This window comes from Netta rufina (assembly GCF_964035555.1).
Source record: "Netta rufina genome assembly, chromosome: 7".
Classification (NCBI taxonomy): domain Eukaryota; kingdom Metazoa; phylum Chordata; class Aves; order Anseriformes; family Anatidae; genus Netta; species Netta rufina.
This window is the reverse complement of record NC_140130.1, coordinates 33,767,174-33,791,529: the sequence shown is the minus strand read 5'-3', so window position 1 is coordinate 33,791,529 and position 24,356 is coordinate 33,767,174. Positions and strand designations below refer to the sequence as shown.

The 24,356-nt window shown below is 40.8% G+C and overlaps 1 protein-coding gene across 1 annotated transcript in view; it reads left to right on the top strand.

Moving 5' to 3' along the window:
• Positions 1-6,444: 6,444 nt before the first annotated feature.
• The window catches only part of CHST15 (carbohydrate sulfotransferase 15), a 46,685-nt gene continuing 28,773 nt past the window's right edge, over positions 6,445-24,356 (top strand). Inside the window, exon 1 of the mRNA XM_084290490.1 lies at positions 6,445-6,605. The gene's annotated coding sequence lies outside the window, so the exon portion shown is untranslated. The remainder of the gene's footprint in view (positions 6,606-24,356) is intronic.

Below are 24,356 nucleotides of genomic sequence, written 5' to 3'. Positions count from 1 at the left end.
TGGGGGGTATGCAAGAGTTTCTTCCTGCAACTTGATCAGCTTTGCATTCGTGGAAAACCACTGAGTTAATCAGATTGCTCACCAGTGGAAAGCAGAGCATGGAGATGATTGCAGGATGAGGAATGAGAGAGGATGCTCACACTGTCTGGCTTTGTGTGTAAAACTGAAGTGTCTGATGTAGGGGTGCTTGAGCTGAGAACTTACCTCCCTTAACATCAGCAGAGAGAAGCAGGCTCCATTAGAAGGCATTCAAAGCATCTGAGTTAGAAGCTATTTCTCTGTGCTGAGCCTCTGGAGAGCCTAACATTAGAGGTCTCAAGCTAGACATGTGAATCCTCTCCCTTAAGTGCTTATTATTATTCCCATTTTGCAGGTGGGTGAACTGGAAAAGACAGGACTGTGCTAAATTAGGTGAGATGCCTGCAGAGGAAAGGCTCCCTCCCTGCCCCTCCCGTAAAACCCCTGGAAGTGTGTATGTGAAAAGGAATGCAAAGATGAATAAATCTCCGGAGAATATGTTTAGGCTGTAAAATACAGAGACAGTATCAAGATATCTGAAAGTGCTCTTAGAATATACGGTGAGTCACGGGCACGGCACTGTGTATTAAATGGTCAACGCTTATTCAACAAAAGTAATTTCTCATGCGAGACCACAGGAGTCACAGAAATTGGCTTTGCACCAAAGTGCCTGATTCAGCAAGATATTACCAGTGTGCAGAAGCTCTGCTGCTATGCTTCAGCTTTTAGGCACTGGGAGACAAGAAGTAACCAGTGTGAGGAGAAACCAAGAGACTCCTTACAGATCTGAGCATGGCAGTGTTTTAACTATGTGAATAGAAACTTATCGCTGAAAAATATGTAATAAGAATAGATAATATATGTATGAAATTCAGCCCTCCCATGCTATTTCTTTAGCTTGTATGAGGCAGATTGAATTTTACTTCTCTGTCTTCTGCCACCTCTATCATTCCTCTTGAAGTAAGAATTCAGTTGCAACTACGGCAGACATTAAAAATGATAACATAAGAAAGTGTTTACCAGTTCTACTGCTGCAGGTGTACTGGAAGAAGGACTACAAATTGAAATGACTCCATAACAAAGTCTGACACAGGGTAAAAAAAAAAAAAAAAAAAAAAAAAAAAAACAGGCAAGGGGAAGGGGGAAGGAAAAAAGGAATATTCATTTTTTTTCCCTGAAATTAACATAAAGAATAGCACTTGAAGAAAACATTTATCAGTATGTCAGCAAGGAGGTATGTGATTTATCTTTGTAATAATGGTTTTTGTAACTTAGAAGGTAAAGAGTTGATCCAGCTTGTTATTTTTCATATGACATCTAGGAAGTTAAATGACTTTATTTGTGTTTCTAAAACGAAAGCTAATCTAGCATAAGTGTGCCTGGCAATGCATCACCCCACAGCTGGACAAGGTCAGGGCCCATCGTCTGGTCCTGAGGGAAGGAAGCCTGGCAAGAGCCATCGTTGCACAACTGAACTCTCTTCTCCTAAAAGAGGGCTGATCTCATGCGTTGACCTCATCAGTGACTTCATGCCTATGGGAACAGCCCCTGACCATGCTGTTCCCTGAAGCAGGCACCCTCAGGGAATGCTAGCTGCCTGAGGCTAAAAGCAGGGCTTGCAAAAGCTTTAGTGCAAGTCTGGCTTCAGATATTGGCCCCTCTACCCTCAGAGTGGCCGGGTAACAACTCCTTACAAGGTCAAAGGGACCCCTGGAGAACCTCTTGGATCCTTTCTTATACAGGTATGGGGTTTTCTCCTCATACGTAGGATTTCTGTTGCAACAAAAGGCCAGTCCATACAGTTGATCTTCTTTTTGAATTTATCAGATAAAGGAAGAAGAATAAATGACATGAAAAGAGAAACCCTGGGCAGGGGAGTGCACACAAAATGTCCCAGTGACCTACAATCCCTTACCACAGGCACAGTGTTGAAATAAGTGACCATACAGCACATATCTGGAAAAGTGACATTTTAAATGTATGACACAGAGGGGTGAAGATTGCTCAGTAGCAGAAATTAAACACCTCCAAGGGCAACACTCTTCCATCCTCCTTCAGAGGTAGCAGTGTGTGCTTTGAACCAGGAGCTACATGCAACTGGTGCCAGAGAAGCCACCGGAGAGTTTTAGTAAAGATCTGTGGTGTCTTGGAGCATCTTTCCCCATTTAGTCTGGCTTAACTTCCCGTAGTCCTTCTATAATCAAAGCTCATGATGTGTTACAGATTGCCAAAGATTTTTTTTTCTCTGCGTTAATACAAATAATTCAAATAAGAGACTGAACCAACCTAACACCAAGCCCCTTGGTTGCTGGCTCACGTAGTTGTTCCACAGCTGCAAAGAGCCCTTGGTTGGTGTTGAGAGTTATTGGAGGAGCAGTGTGAAACCCCCTGGCCATCAGCACACGTGAGCTATTTCTGCTGCCAATCTGAACCCATCTTCATTTATCTTCTAACTCTTAACTCCTCATTCAGATTCCTTTAGGGAATCACAGAGCTGTGCACGCACCAGGCTGAAAAACGTTGCTTGCCCTAGAAGTTAAACACATGTATTTCCAAAAGCAGCAGGCTTCAATCGGCTCCCAGCCTCCTTGTTGCATGTGGTGCCACGAAAGCATTATGGTAATTCTGAGCACTGAACCATTTAAAATCTATTTTAATTGATTCCTGGCTATTTTGCGATTCCAGCATATTGTTAAATGGGTGGTAGATAAAAGTAGCAGGAGGTAACATCTTCTTTTGTATTGCTGCAGGGAGAGCATGCCTAAAATACAGCATTAAATTCTGGGTACTTCATTGCCAGAGAGATGCAGACAAATTGAAAGGAATTCATAGAAGAGCAATAAAAATGATTAAGGGTCTGAAGAGACTGAGTTATGAGCGAAGATTAAAGGGACTTAATATGTATCACTTGGCTAAATGATGACTAAGAGGGAAATGATACCCTTCAACAAGTACTTGGAGGGCATAAATATCACAAATAAAAAGGAATAATTTAGGGTGCTGAAGGACATACAGCTTGGGATAAAAGGATGGTGTTAGGCAAAGGGAAACTGGCTCTGAGTACACATCATTAAATCTAACAGACCATTTGTGGGAAAACGAATTCTGACACATTTATCTAATCCTGTTTCAGTATCAATTATTGCCTGTTCTTGGAAAAATCCAGTTGTCTTCAATTAAAGACTGAGAAAGGACTCCCAGATGCAATCCAGGGATTTATGAGCCAAGAAGCAGTGGCAAGTTGGGGAAAGTGTAAAAAAAAATAAGTGTTCGGAGTTATTTGAAGGTTGATATACCCTATCCCCAGCACCAAAGGATGTATAAAGACATGAAATCAGTGATCTGAATTTTAAGAATGTGTCTGTTGCCAGGATACCACGGGGAAAATAAAAGTAATAATGCATTTCTTTACATCGTACACATTCCATTAATTCCAGCAAGAACTGTACCAACACTTTAATGGGAAAACAGTCCACAAAGAAGAATAAATCTTTCTCTAATTTTCTACTAGCACCAACTTAGAGCTCCGAACCTGGCCTCAGAGCTGGAAGAAGTGCTGGAAGAGTCTCTGCAAGCCTGACAGCACTGCAGCCCTAACCCCAGTCTGTCTTAGAAAGCAGCCATGCATTCAACAGGATTGAATGTCTGCGTGAAATTAGGTTTTGCCGTGCCTCTGCCCAGCAAAGCCGATCAGCAGCATAGCAGTGTAATGCCTAAAAGTGCTACACATGCTGTATATAGCACCTTGTGGTTTTTTGGACTTACTGCATGGAAACTCCCTGGAACCATTCAGAGGTCCCCACGCAGGACATGATTTGCTTCCAGCTCCCCCTTTGCTTCCCTGTGCTGAACCTGCTGCTTCGGAGGGACTTGGCTTTTCTGTTTGCTCCTCGCAACTCACAGCACAAGGGGGACAGAAGCTCTTTGGGGATGTTATTTGCTTTTCCTGCCATAACCCACATCAGGTTCTGGTGAGATAAGATTTAATCTGAGGGCATTGGTTTATGCTGGTACCATGTGGAAAAATCCCTTGAGAAAGCTTTTGGAAAGCTGGGCCTGGAGATGGGAGGTCATGGGAAAAGGACACCCCAAAAGCAGCAGGAGTGGGAAGCAAAAGTCTCTGGGGCTGTTGTGGGGAATGGACTTCTTCCTCCAGTGTTTGAGGGTGGGAGAGAGTGAACGCCAAGCAGACACATCAGCATTTCTGCCCTCGTTGTGAGAATAGCCTCAAGATGCTGATGCTGTAGCAGGCGCACAGAGGAAGAGCAGTCCATTTCCCCGGATTAGCATCCCATTACAGCTGTGCTCTGAGGACACAATCTGATTTGTTTATCCCGGAGTTAACTCTGGCTGTAAATGTGCAGTTCTGCTCCTGTCAAACCCAGCCACTAGACCTCTTCATCAGGGGTCTGCCCCAAACAGTGATCAGTAGCAATAAAGCAGGACTCTCATGCATTAAAAAATCACCTTCTGTATTCATGCATCTGTGCTCCCATGTTTCTTTTTTTTTTTTTTTTCTTTTCACTTGATGACTTGATAAGCCTGTTTAGAGCTTACAAATGTGTTCAAACATGTTTTAAAAGCAAGATGATCCTTTCTATGTTGCAGAGTGAACAGAAATCGTATCTACAGAGGTGGGGGTCAGAAGCTTTTTTTTTTTTTTTCTGAAAGACAATATAGTCAGGGACAATTTTCCTATGATTTCTCTGTTTAATTCCTTAATTTCTTCCCTCTTTAAACATCTTGAATCATGACTATTAAATCCCAACCTTAATTTTAAAGATTATCTATTTTGACTGCTCTTTTTTTTTTTTTTTTTTTTCTGACTGTAATTGTCCACAATAACACAATTCATTGCTGGAGAGTGATTTAATATGTCAAAACATTTTGGATTTCCCTCCCCATCTCACTGGGTAATGTTGAAGACAGTTTGCAAGTGCCTGTGAGATGAGTAGACAGAAACTTTATGGACTGTCTAGAAACTACTGCTTGTGGATACTGCATGAAGATATTTGCTCCAGCTGATGGTTGGTGGGGAGTGGGGTGAGCAGCTCATTCCCCAGGGAATGAAGATCTTGTTTTCATGACAGTTTCTTTGATTCTTTTTCTTAAATATGTAGAAAGGAAGGAATGGAGTATAATTATGCAGAAATCTGGCTAAGCGTAATTGCTATTCAGAGCATCCCATGAGGCCTAAAAAGGCTTTGGAGGGCAGCATATTTAACCCAGAGCAGAAACACTGAATACGTGTGAATATTTCAGAAGTCCCAGGTTTCACCCAGTCAGCTGTTTTATTCTGAGAAGATTTTAAGGTGAGAAATCGGTGAGGTTCAGACTTTGCTGAGGCTCTCTGATCCATCCAGAGCTCACATACACTACGATGTAGGAAACTTGTGGATGCGTGTTTTTAAGTCAGTCTCTTAGTTATCTGTATGTGATCTTGCAGGTGTATTTGAATTCTGTTTGGCTCCCAGTCACAGCTGTAGTTTGGAAGCTGTTTTGCATTCTACTTTTAAGTTATATATGGTTTCACTTCAAAAGGGATTCCCATGATTTTTTTCTTTGAGATGCTGCTGAAAGCTATAACTAAAGTTGGATTTAGGAAGGGAAAATCTTCTAATCTTCAGTATTTTCATACTTAGCTCGTGCTTTGTTACCTCGACATGTTAGCAATGAAGTCACTGAGCACTACCCATGCAGACTGAAACCCGACAGTGGCTTCCCTTAGTGGTAAGAAAGGGGTACAGAGAGCTTTCCTCCTGCGGTATGCTAACACCCAGACCTTGGCTAGGGCAGGCACAGCTGCACAACTTCAGATAAGGCGAGCCCTGCGAGCGTGGCACCCAGCTCTGCCGTTGCACCGCAGGAGCAAGCAGACGTTGTGCGGATGGTTTACTAAAGCAGACTGCTCGTTCAGATAAACACATCTACTTATGTCTACACGGTGGGGTCCTCTTGACGGAGGATGAACCGTGCGCTATCGGAGCGGTAGATTTTGCCTTCCTAGCCAGCGTTTGTGCTGTTGCTGTTACAAACCTGAAGCTGGGCTGCGGGACCCGCTCGGGATCCTCGGGTCTCCCTCCTCCTGCCCCCACTCCGCGATTGGGGCCGCCGCCTTCCTCGGTGGGACACCCTTCCTCCCGGTGGGACAGGCGGGATCCCCGCAGCATCCCCCGGGAGAGGCCTTGCCGGGAGCTCCCAGCGAGCCGAGGCTGCAGCCGATGCTGCGCCGCTCCCGGCCGGGGGCGATGCCCAGCGGGACCCGGAGCCGGCTGGGTGCGGGTGTGTGCGGGTGTGTGCGGTGCTTCTGGGGGTGTGTGCGGTGCTTCTGGGGGTGTGTGCGCTGGGGGGGCACAGCCGGAGCCCCCCCCACCCCAGCGGAGCCGAGCACGCCTCCTCCCGGGCTGCGCAGCGCGGCCGGGGAGCGGCGCGGGGCTGCTCCCTCCCTCCCTTCCCCTTCCTCCCCTTCCTCCTCCTCCTCCTTCTCCTCCTCCTCCTCCTCCTTCCCCCCGCAGGGGCGCGGATGGGAGGACAAGCAGAGCGGCGGGCGCGCCTCCCGGCGCGGTGCGGAGCGGTGCGGAGCCGAGGTAAGGCTGAGCCAGGCTGAGCCGGCTCCGGGGGGGCTCCCCGACCGCCTGCTCCCCAAGTTTGGAGGTGGCAGCACTTTGCGGGAAGTTGGGCGGCACCGCGGGGCTTCCACGGGGACACCTCGGGCTGCCCCGCTTTGCTCCGAGGGGAAGGCTGGCGAGCCCCCATCCTCCCGGGGATATCTGGGGGGGACACGAGGGGCTGCACCCCCGGGGCTCGGCCGGTGGGGAGAGGTGTCCCCCCTAAGCGTGTCCCCGCGGTGACAAAGGGACCGCCGCTCGCTGTCACCCCGCAGGGAGCTGCGCCCTGGAGAGGGAGCAGGCGCCCGGCTCGCGGCTCGCCCGGAGAGCTGCACCCAATTCCCGCACCGCATCCTCCCTAGAATTAAGCCCCGGAGGGATGTTGCCGCTCGCCGCTGCTTATTTTTCGGTGAAAAGGGGTATTTCTTCAACGCGAGCTGTTGGCCGGTAAAAATAGCTTCGTGGCATGCGTTTGCTGAGAATGCAGTCAAGGTTTGGTGGCGGGTTATTATGGTTAGGCTCTTAAGCAACAGTCCCCTCGCTGAACTTTGGTGGTGTCGTACATGGTGAGTTGGTGGCTTTTCGTTGTTGTTGTTGCTTCCTGTGCTGCCTCATTGTGATACTACAGCCGTACCCTGCGGTGAAGTCCCTTACATGGTCACAGCCAGGTTTGTAGGTTAATGGGATAGACGGCAACATTGCTAGGGTGCTGCATCTCAACACCCACCAAACTTTCCAGTATGGAAATGTATTTCTGTCTTATTCCATGGTTTTGGGCCTAAAGACGTCTTTGTATTGATTTGCTTGCATATGACATAATAAATGTTTCACTTCTTGAATCGTGTTGGCCGGAAAAAACACTCAGAAAACGTTCTCATCTGAAGAATAAACATGCGCCTTTTGCGTTTAGTGACCAAGGAAAGAGCAGAGCAGTTAGCTGAGCAGATTACAGGTTAAACCCCAAAGTTTGCTAGAGCTAGTTGTGAAGGGTAAATATTTGTAAGGTTTGAATGAAAATTGTATGTGCTCATTTGTGTAAAAAACTGCTTTATTGAACAGCATCATACTTGATACTAACTGGGGACTACTAGGTCTCTGCCAAAAAGGGAAGCTTACCTTAGTGAGAGGTCACAGCATCTATAGGATTTATATGTATTCTACAGGATTTATACATATATACTTATATTTATGCTATTTATATAAAGTGATGTAAGTATTTGATATATAATGAAACACACACATATATACATACTCACTCATAAGCAGTAAATAGTAATGAAATAGATATCTTAAGGTTTTCTTTGTCACTGATCAAAATGTTGTCACACATCTCTTGGCCTGAGAGCTTCTCTGCTGCTGGTGCCATTTCACTCTTGGGCATTGAGTCAAAGTATTCATCTGGCTCTTCTTATGCCAAAAGGAAGAAAATCAATTTGAATGCAGAAAAGAAGAAACTACTTCTATGAAGATTTAGTAGTGAAACTAATCTTTTTTATTTTTATATTTTTCCTTTAAATGGCATTTATATCCTATGTCTGTAAGTGCAGTCAACATGCAGTTCTGAAATCAATAACAAAATAGTTTCATGGTTCAAATTTTGTAACAGGAAGACTAATCTCAAATTCAGAGTGCTTTATTTGAGGTTTTGGAACAGGAACATGATGAAACAGCGGAGATTTGCATGACAAAACACTTAATTCCACTAATGCAGTGGAAGACAGTAATGGATTTTATCTTCTTTGCTAAACAGAAAGTAGTTATCTGAAAACTACAAATGAGCAGGTTGAAGCAGACTCTCATATTTGGGTTATTTCATGTAGTTGAAGTGGAAGGATAAGTTATATAATCCACTAGCAGTATTAGCAAGGATGGGATTATAAAGGCATAATCAAAGAGAGGTAAATGAGATACTGCTTATATTTTAACACTATATTAACAGCACAGCCATTGTGCTATTTGTGTCCAGAAGTAGCATAAGTTTGGAGTTGAATTATTTCTTACTTTTTTTTTTTTTTTTTTTTTTTTTACAAAATATTGCTATATAGTTACTGTCTAGAATTGATGTATTTGTTAGAAGGAGACTGGTAACTATAAAATTAAAGTAGTCTGACGTACACAGGAAATTTTTATGGTGAGAAAAACAATGAAAGTAGCTAGAAATCATAGACCCTCTGGACAAACTAAATACACTTGTGCAAAAATAATCATGAACTGTGACGAACAATTTTAATAATAGAGATTGACAAGTCATTCTTTTGCTATTTATCCTCTGTGCTAAAGTCCTCTGAGTGCCTGCAAGCACCTCATAACAGTCTTGAAACTTGAAGTGTCACCGAAAGTGTTTTTTTTCTTTTTGTGGTCTGATAACCTGCAACCTGTGGCAGGAGCTCTATGAGAACTGGGACTTTCAGTGGACAGAGATGATGTTTGTAGCCCAGGTGATTTCAGTGGGCATTGTATGTGTTCTTAAACATGGACTGTGTACTAAAATCTCTCTCTAAGTGTTTATTTATACTTAAGGTCAAGTTGCTAGGTGGATGACAGCAAACTTCCAAAGTTCATGGGGCTATTGTTAAACATGATGCTACACTTCCCATCACCCAATAGGGATCTTTTTCTCAAAATTCCTCTGCTGCCTGGTAAGGGGATCCTTCACATTATTAAATACTTTTCCATGACTGAGTACTTTCCCACATGCTCAAAGGAGCAAAATTTTATGAAACTGTAGCTCAGCATTGTGTTACCTTTACATTTTGTGTTTTAAAAGTTGTTCAGATGCTCATTGTCCAAAAAAAAAGATGTTCGTCATATCTTTCTCTGGAGACAAACAAGCAGCAGCAGGCCGATTTTGTCTAAATTACAACAATTTAGGAAGTTGGAACATCCAGCTGTGCTCTTTCAATACAGATACATCATTCAGGTGAAGAGAGACATGACTTAAATAGGTACCAATATACTCCCTCTGCCTCCGAAGTCTTAATTACTCTTGCAGTTACTACGTCCTTAAAGGCTGTATATCCTGCCATTAAAAACTGCAAGGAAATGTGCTGTTAAATCATTCAGCACTGCTCTGGAAACTCAGGTGATGCGAATTGCTGTTTCCAACATCTTGGAGAGTTTTTAGGAGCCTCCCCTAGTTTGAGCTGAGTTCCTTAACTGCTTTCTTGAGGTTTCAGCTCCTCCCTCGCCCCACCTATTTTTCTCTTTACCTTGCACAGGGAGGGATAACTGAGTTTCCACCACACTCCTTGGCTGGACTTATGTTGCTCAGCTGGAAGAACCCAAAGTGCAGTGGAAAAACAAGGTAGATTTCCAATAAGAGAGCGTTTTTTTTAGTGCCTTTCCCCACAAATTAGTTTTTCTTATTTATTTATGTTTCTAGCAGAGTGCACTGTTTTTCTTACTGAAGAACTGCAGAGCCAGATTTGAGTCTAAATACAGCTATTCACATGAGGGGATGGGATCTGTGAGCTCCTACAAGCTCTTATCTCAGAGCAGCCTGAATTACACTGATCTTTCCACTTTTACTGCAATTTCACTAAAATTGACTGGCTATGTACAGCATTGTTGACCCACTCTCTTAAAGATACGTGGGGCTGTATGTGCATCTAATAGAAAGCGTATTGTACAGTTGGTTACACTGGCTGTTTGTCTGTACGACCTTTTCATTTGTGTTTCCCTGTCCAAAGGACGTGATTACAATTCTGCCCCGGTTGCTCGATTTGATTTTTACATGCGAGGGAGACAGGAAAGCTACCGAGGAGCTGGAGTGCAGCAGGCGCGCTGCAAAGGGAGCTCTGTAATCCTTTGATTACACAGCTGTGCCCGACATGCCACTAAACAGCACTTTAGGGGCAAGCAGTTAATGTAGCTTTTCCATGGAATATTTATTAATTTATGTTACACCTGGCTTCCAGCAGCTGTTGGACGTGGCTTGCAAGCACTGGTTTTAAGGAGCGTGGAACCCTCCCGAAGAGGATACAACCAGGTGAAGTGCTTGATGCCTAGCAAGAAGAAACAAAATAAACCCAAGTCCAGTTGGGTAGTGGCGGCTGATGGCAATGATGGGGCAGCTGTGACTGTGATGAGAGATGAGACGCGATGGTGGATGTGAACAGGAGCCCGTGGTAGGCTCTGGCTGAATGACCTCTCTGTGTCCTTCCATGGCAGTGCACTGAGGTTGTGGACTTGCCAACGCCAACTCACAGCCCTGCTGCTTCCTATTCCCAGATCCAGCTTCTCGGTGTTCCCACAGTGGCTTGAACTACCTGAAATGTGTGTGCTCCAAGTCTCTGAAGTGGAATGTCTGCTGGTTTCCTAGTGAGCTTGCCAGAACTCAGGTAGTACCCATAAGCTAACCCAGCTCCATCAGTGTTTTTGGAACTCCTGTTGCAGCAGCCCTTCCTTGCTTGGGTTGCAGAAAGTGTCTAAGGTCACCACAGTGGCATAGAGTGTGGGAGGAAGTTGGCTGCCAAGGTGTCTGCTCTCTTTGTAATGGCTTTCCTTTGAAATGAACTCATTCGTGTGTTGAAACGTGGTTTTGGGTAGTAGGGAAATGACAAAGGCCTTGGAATTTCACCCTAAGGTGGAAGTGAAGCTAGAAAGGCATCATATCTAATAGGATGTCCACAGTTTCATTAAAAACAAGGCCCTTGCCCTTCCCCAGACTGAAATTCCTCCACAGAGATTGCTTTTGGCAGCCCTGATGCAAGTGCAACTTTGGGCTTTCAATCTAACCCCTACAGGCAATCTAAAATGCAGGAGCCAGTGTCATGTCCTAGATTACAGACCCCTAAACCATGCATTTTGGGTGTAATTCCTGCTGTTTTTTTTTTTTTTTTATACAGCAATAAGTCCATTTTGAGGCTTTACTTGATAGGATTGAAGAATAGGTAGTACTGAGATCCCTAAAATTTAGTTATAAATGTTCTTTTTTATACCAACAACTACTAAATTCACACTTTTTAATTTATAACTTAATGTGCTATTATTTAGACTCATCAAATATGCATGTCACTTTATATATACTTGTGTTTTATAATGCCAACTTTCTATCGATTGTAGCTGTTCCTCACTGTGAAGTGCACAGTGTACAAAGCAGATGTGTACCTAAACAGCAAAATATTAAAACTGACTGCTTTTCATTTGCTTCATGTCTTCCAGGATGGAGAAATGTGCCTCATAAGGAGATACTTTTCTTATATAAAACGTCAATGTTCAGTGTGGGTGAAGGTACCTTGCTATCTTACCATAAAATTAGAAGAGCTGATGAGATTGAAAAAGACTTCTGCATTATTATTTTCTAGTATGAATTCAAGCAAAGCTTAAAACTGCCTAGTTTAAGTCGGGCATGTCAACTTCTCATGGAATATCAGGAAGTGCTTTCCTTTCATATAATGGCAGTCTTAGCACTACAGATGACTTTTAATGGGGAAGAACTATGATATCAAACCAAAAGAGAAAAGAAAAAATGAAAGGTTTCTAGAAGTACAAAGAAAACAAAATAAGCCTGCTTTGAAAAATGGCAAACTTCTGTAAGATACATAGGAAAAATAATGAAGATTTGTATGCAATATGTCTGTATAAGGGATGGAAGATGCCTGATAAACCGTAGTGTCAAATGGGCACTACAAAAGTGAGCAGCACAATAGGTGTCAGTTTGAAACGCTGGATAACTTCAGATGAAGATGACAACGTCCTTATGTGCTATATGTGTCCAGTTAAAATTCAGGTCTTGGAGCTATATGGAAAAAAGTGCTTAATTTAAGTGCTTTAGGTCTGGCATGAAATTCGCTGTGAGATACAAAGAAATGGGAGAGACATTTTGAAAAAAGTAATAGAAATCAGGACCCTGGAAGGTTTTGCACATGATTTGAAGAAAATGTGAGCTCATTGTAGTGCCTAAGATTGGATATAATGGCCTATGGATACTAGAATTTATTAATTAATTTATTAATCCAAAAAAGGAGGAGGAGTATGTTTGGTACAGCCAGGAGATTTAACTTTAAAAAGCTGGAAATAAAAGAAAATCAAGAAGGATGGATTATTAGGTTGTTTAACAGGTTTATCATGCAGTGAGATGGGTTTGCCTGTGAGCCCAGCTCTTCCTTTGGAAGCTTCATCCCTTGAAAATTCTATATCTGATTTTTATCTAATACTCCTTTCCAAACTCTTGTATTTTGGCTACTTGTTAGATCAGAAATTTGTCTTCTAACTGAGCTGTGTAGATATTAAATAGATAATGTTAAGTAGACATTGTTAATGTTAAATAAGTTAAACTGAAATCTGAAATTTGTAGGACTTCCCAGGAACATTGAAAGCTCAGTAGTTCATAGACCTGTTTCACAGTGTGATGCCAAAGGTTGTGCTCTTCTTCCTTTTGTGATTATGATTAGTGCATTTTTAGGGTTACTGCTGTAGAGTTTGTCCTTCTGGCTTGATTGCCAAGGCCTGAGAAAATTGCCTGGATCCATTCCTCTAAGGGATTTTGTATGCTATTACGTTATGTATGGAAGAGGGGCAGGTTGCATGTGTACATCAGGTCTGATGGCAGGTGAGCTTCGTGAAGGCATATGGGTTCATGCTGTGCAGTTGTGCTCCAGGATTAGGGTTACTTCACTTGTTTTGTGGCTCTCTGGATTTCTAGATCATAGTTTTGCATCCATTGCAAGTGCAAAGGTCAGATAAGTGACTGAATTTTGCTGTATGAAAGCTCCACTGTGTGAAGGGTTACCAATAACAGTTACCACATTTGTTAGTTACTACATTACTGCTAAACTTGTGGTCTCTTCATTAAAAAGACAAAAACATGTTCTTGAACATTTTGGCATTGAGTATTGAGCTTTAGGCTGTGAGCAACTTGTTGGACTCATTCATAAAGTAAATAATTTAGATGAAAAAAAAAATCATAAATTATAGTGCTATAAAAACAGTATCTCAGGTTGAGGATTAACTTGCCTGAGGAACAGATAAGGATAAATCATAATGAAACCAGTATTGCTCTTGACATTCAGTATTAAAATTACTTTGCAAAGCTATTTATGCCAGCTTTAAAACAGTTTCAACAAGAAATGAGATGTGAGAGGTGAACAGAAGGGAACAGTGGAACCTAAGCTCATCTCTCTCATTATAGGAAGGAGGAAAAATTGATTTGTTTAACATTGGGCTATTTAAATACTGAAGCATTTAACTCTTAAGAGTAGGTTTTAAAACACTGCTAAGGAAAACAGTCAAATTAAAAATACACAACATAGTAAAATGCAATTTATATTGGTAACCAGGGAAATCCCACGTGGATTTCTCTTCCATTAGGTTAGGTCAGGAGCAGCTCAGCTCTGGGTTTTCACTGATGTAAGGGGGACAAGAATTTGGCACCTCAAACATGGGCACAGAAAATGTTCTCCAGTTGTTCTGGAGAATTTCGTCATTGACTACGTGTGTGTAAGGAGTCATGTCCCAGCTGTGCACCCTTTTCTGCAAGGCAGGGAGCCTTGCTGGGAGGCTGCATCAAGGAGTGTATCGGCCAGACAAGCTTTTGCCTTGCATCCTCACTAGAAGGCAACACCACCCTCTGCTTCCCCACATCATAGGTGGGAAAACTCCATCTTGTTGGACACATCCTTGTGCTTGCACAAGGACAGACCACGCAGCTGAGTTGTCCCATTGGATGCAATCTGTCTGTCTTGCTGATGACTGGAGCTGATCACTGTTTACATGCCATACCTGGTCTAGCAGTAGAATCATAGAATCCTAGAACCATTATGTTTGGGAGAGACCTCCAAGATCATCTGGTCCAACCATCTCCCTACCACCAACATCACCCACTAAACCATGTCCCCAGGCACCATGTCCAACCTTTCCTTGAACACCCCCAGGGATGGTGACGCCACCAGCTCCCTGGGCAACCCATCCCAATACCTGACTGCTCAGTGTCCCCGTGTGTCTTCTCCTGGCTCTGCCCTGCAGAGCAAGTGGCCTGGGACACACAGAGACTTTTTTTGTACTCTTCCTGAATGTTGAAGGCGTTTGGGGTGTTCTCTGGTGCCTTTAACACTGCCACATCATGACAAGGAGGAGCTTTTAGTTTAAGTCTTAACACTGCCTTGTGTTATTTTTTTTTTAAAACAGATTTCAGTAACTCTTTGGGTAAAATGCACTTCATAAGATGGCATCAAGTCATTTGCTGCTTATTTCTGGATGCAGCTTTAAGGATTTAGTATTCTTGTTGTTTGATATCATGGTTACAACATTGCAATAACTCATTTTGGTTTAATATTGCAGAATGCATAAAAACCTTCTGCTGAGATTTAATAGCTTTGTCTTTTAATGGTACCCATTAAGTGGGTGTAATCTCTCCAGTTGTCTAAGTTTTCATCTCACTATACTAGTACACTGGATAATAAATGACAAAAGCTGTAAAAAAAATGTACTGTGAAAATACAAGTAACCATGTAAATATCAACAAGGTTTTTTTTGTTGGACTATTATAATTCTAGATATTTTGCCAATATTATTTTCTAAGGCTTTTCACTATTACAAAATAAAGTGAAACTTTATGACAATATATAGTTGTGCATTAAAAATATGTGCTTGCTACTAAAACAAGATTCTCCCAAACATAATCACTAAAAATGATACATTGCAGTATCTTAACTTTGTGTATCTTTAAAGATAACAAATAATTCTGAAGCAGCAAATATCATTAAGTTACATTTAACAACAAACTTCAGGGTTTCAAATTAGGTAGTATAAATGCTGCACTCATTCCAAACAGCAGTTCTCAGGATGAACTTCTGGCTTCATTGAAGTCAATGAAAACTCTTCCTGCTGACTTAAGCATGCCAGGATTTAAAAAAAAAGATATATAAAATGAAATAAATTGAAATGGGATTTTAAGAAGTTTTCTTCTTAATGAGTTGCTGGAGTCATTCAGATGTAGTTTTATGTTCTTTAGTTCAGCTGGGAAATTCTAAGGTGAAGATGATGTCTGGTGGGGAAGAGAGCGTATGAAAAGAAAATGTTTCCAGTTGAAATAACATAGCACTGGTTGTGTTATCCCATAGAATAAGAATACCCTGAGTTGGAATGGACCCCCAGGGATCACTGAGTCCAACTCCTGGCTCCATACAGGCCTACCCAAATATCAGACCAGGTGTCCGAGAGCGTTGTCCAAATGCTCCTTGGACTTCAGCAGGGTCAGTGCTGTAACCACTGCCCTGGGCAGCCTGTCCCAGTGCCTGACCACCTCTGGGTGCAGAGCCTTTTTCTAACACCCAGTCTGAACTGCCCCTGTCACAGCTTCATGTCAGAGGTCCCCATTTTTGGAGACCCACTTTGGTGCTAATGAAAGCTGAGTGTGCAGGTGGACATTCCTGTTACAGATATTTTGTCTTCTAAAGTGATGGAAACCCCCAAAGCCTAACTGTTAGAGTATTGCATTGTTGCATTGTGTGGATAGGAATTTGGGCAGGTGTTTTTTTATTTTTTATTTTTAATACATTTTTTCTTCATCAAGTACGGTGTTCAGGAATAGTTTTAGGGACATATTTAGTGTTGTCCTTCTGGCACCAAGGATTTTTAAGTATCAACTGAATAGGAGGAAGGAATTAATGTGATTTAGTGTTGTCAAACTGAAAATGAAGTTCCTCCTAACACATCCTTCGAAGAACACTCAATGGCTCTGGATTTAGCCTGCCATCCGCTTTATTTCCCTGCTATATTTTTGCACTTCCTCTGCTGATAAATATTTAGAGTCTGTTTATATTTCATCTGATTTTTTGCTAGATAGTGCTTACAGACTCTTTCTGTAAACACTTATTACTGAAGAAATTGGTATCACAAGCCTTGAAATTGCAGTGATGGCAATTTTGTAATTTTAACTGTAGCTGACCATATATTTGTTAATTATCCAAGAGAGGCTTATTGCTTTATAAAAGTGAACTTCATTTCTGTCTGCAAAAGCTAGAAAGGTAGCTGTAATTGCTTTGCCTGGAGTGCAGGTTTAGTTGCAGAGGACTTGGATGGATTAGATGTTACCAACACTGAGGATCAAGAAGGGATGAAAAGAGGAAAGACTTTCATGTTTGTTAAAGTTTTAGTCACCAGGATCTTGTTAAACTCAGAATAAAAATCATAGGTTTTTTTTTTTTTTTTTTTTTTTAAGTTAAAATCTAATGAAAAAGCCAAACCTATGTTAATTTATTCAAGCCCTTGAAGGATTTCCTTCTCAAAATTTTGTGCAGTCTCTCCTTACAGCATGGCTCTGTGATTTTAACTGGGGTTGCCCGGCTATATCTTAGTGCTGTTTTGCCATGCCTTGCTAATTCCTTTTTGGAGTAATGTTTTTTTCCTGATGTGAATATGACAACCCCACTTTAATTAGCTAACAGCAGTTGCCAGGGATCACAGTGCCTGAGAGTCTCAGAAGTGTCTGTGTCAAAATAAATAAATAAAACATCTAAAAAGCTTTACAGCTTTACTAAGAAGCAATAAACTTAATTGAAATGGTTAACAGCATTGAAATGACTTGCCTACTTATATTACAGCATGTAGCCACCAGATGTCACTTATTTTGTGCACTGTGCTAGGAGAAATATGCCCTTGTATGTAAAATACTTAAAAAAAAAAAAAAAAAAAAAAAAAAAAAGGCAACTTGCTCTGAATGGGTTTGTTTCTGTTTGTATTCCTAATTGGCATGTTCCTTCCTTTATAAATATTTTCATCTTAAAATAGATTGTATAGACTTGTTTCTCACAGACAAGATAGACTTGCATTTTATATGAGCCTTAAATGTCAGCAGTGACATTTTGAGATTCAGTCTTTAAAAGTATAATTAATAGTCTTACTAAATTTTCGGAAGGATGAATGTACATTTCTGTACAAAGGACAGTCTTTTTATTATGAACTGTACGATCATTAAAGATACTTTAACCTGTGATTTACATATATATTCATCTCCAGCCAAGTTAAAAGCAGTGGGATGAATGAAAAACTCTTGCAGCACTGAAATCATGGTGGAAGGTTGTGCAGACAGGAGAAGGACCACTTCTAAAAGTAGAAAACAGCATCCACTTACAGAACTCCTCAATTCACCTTCAGGTTTTAAAGTCTTCAAAGCAAAGTGTAAATATAGATAGACACATGGGGATATCTCTCTGAACTGGAAAAGGAACACTTAGTACCCACTGTAAAACTTGTTCTCCAGAACCCAATGAGCACAAGCTATCTTGATGAGCAAAACATAATGGATAACTGCTCAGCAGTAAGAGCAAGCAAAGAGCTCATGATCAGGGTTGTGGTGTCTAGCAGTGTTTCTTTTCTCCGTCATCAGAGATACTCAATTGACTGATGCACACTTTTTGGTCTGTATGCAAAAGAAACACTGTTAGAAAATGGAAATTGACTTTTCTGTAGTTGAGACAGAAAGACTGAGTTGTGTTGGTGTCATAGTAGCTCTGTGGGTCTTATGGGAGGCAGAGTATAGGGCACTGTTTTTACTTCCTTTTTCTGTGTTTGAGCAAAACCTGAGGCAAAGCATTGCTTAACTGCTAGAAATGGTGCTGACTAATAAATGGAGCACATTGGAGTTTTAGCAGTTAATACGAAACCAATCGTATGAATTGAGGGTCTTAACTGAGCTTTGTTTATGAGCTTGAGAGTTTCACTTCCTCACTCCAGGTCTTGCAGCAACGTTTCTGAAAATGCCACCTGGTGCTGCTGCTGTGGCAGAGGCTGGCTCAGCCCTGCTGAGGACCCCATTGCACAACTTCTCCGTCATCTTCCAGAAATGAGCTGCTCCGCCCTGTGAGCTCGTTGAGAGGCTGACATTTGTCTGGTTTAATGAAGTTACTGGGGGGAATTGAGATTCAGTGCTGCCTGTCTTAGGTTGTTTCTGTAGAGACTGGATTGCCAATGGCATTCCATCCTTTGCAACACGTATCTGAATTTTGGCCAAAGTCCATCAATCCCCATGTCATGGAATTTGAGATGGTGAGTTAGGCCTGGGTTGTTCTTGGGCTTCTACCATTTTATGTCCTGTGGTAGCACAGTAGATTTTAACACATCAGTATGCACATCACTTTGTCAGCCACAGACTGCAAAGCACTCTGACATCTGCCACTGGGAGTTACTCCAAGAAAAGGAATGGTGCCCATGCCCTGAGGGGCTGATCCCCATGGACCTTTACAAACCTCTTGGTACCTTTGAACACACTATAGCAACCTCCCAAGTCTGCTGCATGGACTTGGTGTTTGCAACAAAGACTGATGTCTTTGCTCATTTAATATTTTTATTTTTTTCAGGTTGGACAGAAACTTCTATGTAAAAGATTAATAAAATAATTCATGTGTCTTATTTAAATGTTCATGTTTGGACAATAACGTATTGTCTGTTCTACGTCAGTCTTGCTGGACTAGCTTAGCCCTGTGCAAGCGTTCTTTATGAGAAAAAAGTTTTCACATGTAAAGGAAGAAAAAACATAATTGTATGGCTTTATTCTGATTTGCTTTTATTACTGAAGTCTAATTTCAATAATGAGCCATGCAATAAAGAAATTAAAATATATTATCACTATATTTTATTCACTTATTTATTTCTTCACTTAGTGAGAAGAACCATGAAATTGTCTGTGTTTATAGATTATTTAGAACCTGCGAGGGCACTTACTTTGATTATAAGTGTTTTGGATACTGAAGGCTTTCTTCAGGATTTAAACAAGTGAGAAAGTTGTAAATTTTAAAGTCAGTAGTGAGGCTGTCATTTTTCCTATACCCCTAGGGTGGCTGGTTTTCTAGCTTGCCTTATTTCTACATAGACTGGTGAAGTAAGTGTTGTAAAAGCAGCAGGTGAATGACTTGGAGTGGTTTACACACTAGGCTTCATTTTTGCCATCTAGAAAGACTTTGTCCATTAGATCCACTACTAATGATGATACCAAAATGGAGGGTTTTCATGGGGAGAGCACCAAAGCAATTAATAATTAAAAACAATAATCAATCTATCAATTCGGCTGACAACCTCACAGCCTGGATTCACAGAGACCCCCACACGTGGATTACAAGGCTGCTGGCTGTCCCGGTGTTGGAGGTGTCTGCTGGAGTCAGGCACAGTGGGAAGCAGGAGTGACTTTGCTCTTCGGTCCCCACTGCTGCAGGGGCAGTGTCATGGGTCTGTGGTGTCCGAGGCTGCTCCTGCCAGCTGCTGCTGAGTCACAATCCTGGGGCTGTGATGAAAGACGTGGCATTTAGTGGCACTAGATTACGTGTTGCTGGCTTTGGATGTGGGCGTGGAGTGATCTTTGCAGAAGACAATGATTGATATGGCCTTCTGCAGCACACGCTGTGTTTTGTTAACAGCATTCTTGAGGGTGGAAAGCATTAAAGGAAACTGAGCACAGACTGAATTGTACAATGCTGTATTTTTGAAACCATAAAAACACTTCTGATACCCTTAAAAAAAAAAACAAAAACACAAAAGAGTAGGCATGACTCAATAATATTATTTAAAGAGCAGGTCAGTATGGAGCCCATTTTTCCCATTTCTCTGGACTTGAGGCATTGACCCAAGTGCCATCTCTGGAGCTGCAGTCTGATCCATCAGCTGTAGCTCGTGCTCCCACTGACAAGTGCACCATAGCTGAAGTGTATTTCTACACCGTTATCTGCATAACACTTATGTATTCTATTTATCCTTGTTTTATAGTAATTGGATGTCACTTTTGAGAAATTAACTCTGCTTTCATAGAATTCCTGTGCTGTCACTTACTGACAATGTTTTAGTTTCTTTCATGGTGATGTTATTTACAAAATGTAGTAGTGCTTAGAAACCATAAATGGGCTTGGAAGCTCTCTCTTCTAGTCCTAAGACACTCTAATAAGCTCTTATTTTGGTGTAGCCTCTGCAGCAGCCATATATTAAGGAATTCATTGTTTATTTCACATTAGAATATCTGCTCCAAATGCATCTGTATGCTCTTGATGCCATTTGAGTCTCCTGGGTGTCTGAAGGTCTTGAATGCATTAACAGCCTGAATCAAGTTATTGCATTAAGCTCATGAAATTAAAGAACCATATCCTTGACTCTAGGTAGAGTAAACACTAGTGTAAAAAGAGAAACCGAACAGATGGAAATGCATTTCAATACTTGGGAGGTATTTTTTGCTGGAGATGGCTTTAATTAGATATGTTAATTTGGCTAAAGTTGGGGTTTATAGTTCCTCATGAAGCATTTAGTGGTGTGTATTCTAGAGGTGCTTCTAGGTCTTTATGGAGTTTTATAATGTCAATACACTATTTCTTTTTTTTTTTTTTTTTTTTTTTTCCGTCACTAGAAACTAAGTTTTTTTTTGGGTTCTCATTAACAGTCATGAATCTGTTTTTTGAAAAGCTGAATGCCAACTGTAGTTGTTTGGATTGGTGTTGCTTTAGATTTATCTTTGAATTGCTTCAGTAAATGATTCATTTCAAGAAGTGGAAAAAGCATTCCAGAACTTCTGTGGGTCTGATTTCAGCTGGGATCTTCTAAAGAAACTCTGTCTTCTGTTTTTAGAAAATGTTGCAGGAAAGAGGGGGGGCATATGCCAGGTTCTTGGTACATTCATCATTATGCAGAGTTCCTCCCCTCAGTTTCTTTCCGTTGACAATCAGTAAAGTAAGTTCTCAGATTTGTATCTTGTTTGTGATCTACAGTCTGGCTAAGTGCAACATAAAGAATTCAAAGATGCCTGTGGTTGTGTTATTTCCAAGTGGAAAGCAAGTACACTGAAACCAAACACAGGCAAAATTTATAGGAATACATGGCCAAGTCCAGGGAGCCAGTGACCCAGTGGATGAGGAACAGACTTATATTACTCTGCTTTATGTCTATCTGGATACTACAGCATTTACTTACTGGGAATTGGTCAGTCCCATACACAGCATGACTTTATCTTCACTGTTTCTGTTACAAACTAGGGGTTTTGTGCAGTTACTGGGCTAGAGTTTACTGGGTTATGAAAACTGCATCAAGAGCTGGGATTTTTCTGGGAGGATGGTGAAAAAATGAAATGTTTTCCTTCTTTTAAAACTAGAAATCAGCAAATGAAAATATTGGAATTGCTTCTTAAGTTTACGGTATAAGTAATAATCTAAAGATATGAGAGGATGATAACAAGTTTTTAAGCCATTATCAAATTGCATTAGGTTTCACATCAAGCATGTGCTATGCCTACAAAGATAAGTGTTACTATCAGCAGAAAACAGAGTGTAGTGATGCAGTCATGTCTTCAAAAAGATGGTATCTTGTAAGCTGGTTAGTAAAAATTTGTTTCACTTTTGTGTCGTTAAAGAGCATGTGATATGGGTGAGCAGTGTAGGCTAAGCCCATGAAATGCTTATGAATAGCACTAGAAGACTTTGGAAGTGAATATTGCTTGAGTAAATAATAAAAGTAAAAATAAATAAATACTAAAGAGTTTATTCTTACATATGATACAGTAAGTTACAGATTAATTAGCTGTAACCAGAAGTTACCTGTACAAACGTTAGCTAGTGATACCAGGTTATGCTTAGAGATTATTTAATTAGCAATTACTTGATAATACTTAGGCTTAGTGAGGTTCTGCTCTTGGACTGTGAGCTCTGAATTGACTTTGCTTTGGAAAAAGTATGTACCTTCTTGGTGCTTTAATAGGCTGAGATCTATCTGTTGTGTTGTCACTTAAAGAATGCAAGTTGTTGAATGTTTATGAAATTTATTGATATGCTTTTTTTTTTTTTTTTGGAAACAAAGTCACAGGTGTGACTTGGTTTAAATTAATAATATTTGTTGACTAATTTTTGTTTGAATTTACAAGGCGCTTTAATGACAAACTCAGTTTGTCTCTTCAGGATGCAGCTGTGTGTGTTTCCTTTCACCCACTCAGTAGTAGATGAAAGATGAAATGCCCTATTCATGAAGAAATACTTACACAGTAGTTATGTACAGATGAGATATGTTTTTCCATCCATTTTAATGTATGTCTCATGGAGAAGGTACCATATATGAGTCATAATGGTAAATTTCAGATGACAGGGTTAAGATAACAAAGCTTACAGAGAAAATTTAGTTTGGAGGTGGAGGAAAATCCCTTTCCAGTCATTAAAAATCAGAGGAAAGACTGCTAGCATATACCCTGAAATTGTCAGAACAACACTGTATTTAAAGCAATGTTAAGTATCACATCAACAAATTCCTTTCAGAAAGACTGCTTATTTATTGAAGTGTGAGGTGTGAACAAATGAATTCTAGTGGATACCATCTTGTCGTATCATTGCAAACAAAAATATTTTAGCAAACCATAAGATAAACAGGCACTGGAGGCATTATATTATGCGTATTCTATTTATTCCATATAATAATATTCATCCCTCAAAAGCATCCTTAAATTAGCAGCTGATCTCTCACAACCCACGAGATTTAGCAATTCATACTGTATACCATTTGCAAAGTGGCAGAAAGTATTAGATTTCAGATGGTGGGAAGAATGTTTCTCACTTTAAATCAACTTGAGGTAGCAGCTGCTAAAATCAAGTAAAATCAAGCGTGTAAAAAGAACAAGATGGTAATCAGAGTAACATAGCTGTGAATGCCCACTACTTTGCAGCATGTCGAGGCTGAAAATGCTTGGCAAGACTATTGGAAATACTCTCAGAACATTTTTCTCCCATGTGTTGGTTCTGGCCCAGTGATCAATACAAGAGACAAAGACCCATGCTGAAAATAACTCTTCATCACTGAAAGATCTCTTCCTGCAGAGTCAGCTGTGCTACACTCACCCTGCATGTCCTTCTTTAGTGAGAGTTAGCTGGCACTCTGAATAGGAAGATTTATTTGTCTTCAACACAGTGAAGCTTTGGTGTTCATCTCACCTTAGTGGTGTGCAGATGCCTAAATCTGAAGCAAGTCACTCAAAGCTCACGTTGCAGCCAAGGTAAACAAATAGGCTCTCCAAGGACATGGGTCATCTTTAGACTGCTTCCTCTGGATGATTTCTCTCCAGTGTCCAATGTGATCATATTGTGTGTAGATCTCTGGCATCTACTTTTCTTCTGATGAATTTCATCTCTTCTGACTTCCGCTTTTTTTGAAGTGGATCCTTATTCATGAGTTTCAGCCCAAGGGCAAATTTGCCATTTTTTTTTTTTTTTTTTTTTTTTTTTTTTTTTTGAGGAAAACAGAACTGGGTAATTGCCAAATGGATACTCAATAATAATCTTCCACCCAATGTAAATTTATAAAGCTGCTAGATTAAATTTAGATTGGTTAAACCCACCTAGGAAGGTGAATTCTCCAAGAATGTGCAATTCAAAGATGTTATTTTTACAAGAGCTTTCAGAACATATTTTTTACTTGCTTCACTATATTAATTGTATTCTTGTTTATAAGTACAGTCTAGTAAATGGCATGAGACTGTTGTACTATAATATATATTTATATTTTTATATCTCTGCTCTTATATTTAACTTGTTAAACCCTGAAAAGAAATAGCAGTGTTTAGTTGACATAGGTACATAATTACACTATGATCTGAGGACAAGAAGAGGCCTGTCAATCAGCTCCTAATAAAGTAATAGAAAACAAAGGGGAAATCACGTTTTCTTTTCTCAGGAATGAAAACGTTTGGGAAATGGTGTTCTCTTTCCAGGTTCTCTTTGTTGTTGTTTCTGTGCATTGATATTGTAGGATCAGCACTTGGCCAAGGTACAAGTGTGTGAA